The following is a 1,852-nucleotide window of genomic DNA, read 5'->3' as shown; positions in this document are numbered from 1 at the left end:
GGCCCATTAACTCAGAGGCCCAGTTAATCGTTCTGTCAGACCAAATTATCAGCTGGGTAGATTAACTGGGCGGCATATTTTGGCCTAAATCTGACCCGTTCCTCCCTTTACCACCCTACTTTTCAGTTTTCATAGCTGCCACAACATTAGGTTTAGGCCACTCCTCCCTCCTGCTCGATCAGTTGCTCCCTCGCGCTCCTGGAGGAGCCGCCGCCCCTCCCAAATCAGCATCTGCAGGTGGTGTCCCCTCCACCAGCAGCCCCCTCCGGCCCTGACCCTCCGTCAGCAGTATTTGGATCTATCCCTTACCAGAGCAGCGACAAGTTCCCCTCAATGAGCAGTGGTCAATCATCAATTAGTAATGTGAAAGCGAAATAAGGAATGGAACCTGGCCTTTCCACAGAATAAATTTGTGGCGAGAGTGGATTCCCGTGCGACTGGAAAGAGAAATACGGAAGGAACGCAAGAGAAATATGTAATGGAATGGAACGCGGCCTCTCTACCGAATAATAAATCGGGTGGGGCTCTACACCTACGGTACCAGGAGATGTTTAAACTAAATCGGCCACTTTGGCCAATTAAGCGGGGAGCATACAATTCGCGACGTACCAGGCTCCGTGCCAAAGTGAATCTCAAATAATTGATATGTTTCTCTGCTTACTTCGTTTGCTTCTTTATCTTTACATGTCAGGTCTTAACTAACCACCAAATACTTCATCCTTTATGTATTACGGGCTAGAGGCATATGAGAGTTTTTTCACCTGTCGCGATGCAAAAGGTATTTTTCCTAGTACTCACATATTGAATGTGATAACATCTTATATTACAGGACAGGGAGAGTACAACACTACCCATGGAAAAGATTAAACATATAAGATTAGTACTGTAGGAGCTAGAGAATAATAAGAAAAGGCAATGTAAATAGCAGGGAACTAAACTGGATTCAGTTAATCAACTGAATCTGAAAAAAGCATGTGAACAGAATTAAGATTAACCAGAACAATCTCATCAATCCTCACTGGGCAGTCTGATAGCCCAAAGAACTTAGCGCTGCAGGACGCATGAATTCATGATGTTGCTTCTTCAATAAATCTTGAATTCACCGCGAACAAATCTCATCTAGGAAGCCAAAATAACTTACGGCGGAGTGTTCCTTCTTCAATAATCAACGAAGGCCACGCCGCTCGGCTGCTGCGGCCTGTCGCCAAGCCGTTCGCCGATGGGCGCGGATCGGAGGCACGACGCCACGCCGGATGCCAGCGCCGCCGCGCAGCGCCGCCGCCGGAGGGTTGCGGCAGCTGTGGAAACGGCGAATCGGTGGGCGACTCGCTGAGCGCTGGTGGTATTCCCAAAATGGGCTTGAGGAGAGAACCAGGCGATGGGGATGGCCTACTCCTTATGTTGGGCCCTGTTTTTTTCTTTGACGTTAGTCCCTACCTTGGGCTGAATGCTTGAATGGCCTGCAATTTTCGTTCTTTTCCATAAAGGGTTGGATTTTATTTAATTTATAAATCGCACCACGCATCACGAAAATACAAGTATTGCACACCAGGTCTCTGCACGACTAAAATATGCATAGCCAACATTAACGCACACCAATAAGGAAAGAAAAAACACATGACCTCCGAAAGTCCTGTCCAAGCAAACTCAAGAATGAAATTGTAAGACAACACCCCCGATTGTGAAAGAAGTGTTTCAATGACAAGGCATCCAAAAAGGGAACAACACATGAATACCTCTATCACAACATTGATAGTGGCGAAGCCAAGGGGGCGAGTAGGAGCCTGGAGCCCTTAATGATCAAGTAAACATTAAACCGGTATTAGGTAATTAGCAATTTAAAGATATTATA

General features: G+C 46.4%; 1 protein-coding gene across 1 annotated transcript in view; it reads right to left on the bottom strand.

Annotated features, from left to right (window-relative positions):
* LOC123072744 (F-box/FBD/LRR-repeat protein At1g13570) overlaps window positions 1-1,348 on the bottom strand; it is a 5,670-nt gene extending 4,322 nt beyond the window's left edge. Inside the window, exon 1 of the mRNA XM_044496371.1 lies at window positions 1,142-1,348. The gene's annotated coding sequence lies outside the window, so the exon portion shown is untranslated. The remainder of the gene's footprint in view (window positions 1-1,141) is intronic.
* Window positions 1,349-1,852: the final 504 nt, after the last annotated feature.

The sequence above is a fragment of the Triticum aestivum genome, chromosome 3B (assembly GCF_018294505.1).
Source record: "Triticum aestivum cultivar Chinese Spring chromosome 3B, IWGSC CS RefSeq v2.1, whole genome shotgun sequence".
Classification (NCBI taxonomy): domain Eukaryota; kingdom Viridiplantae; phylum Streptophyta; class Magnoliopsida; order Poales; family Poaceae; genus Triticum; species Triticum aestivum.
This window is presented reverse-complemented; position numbering and strand designations above follow the sequence as displayed.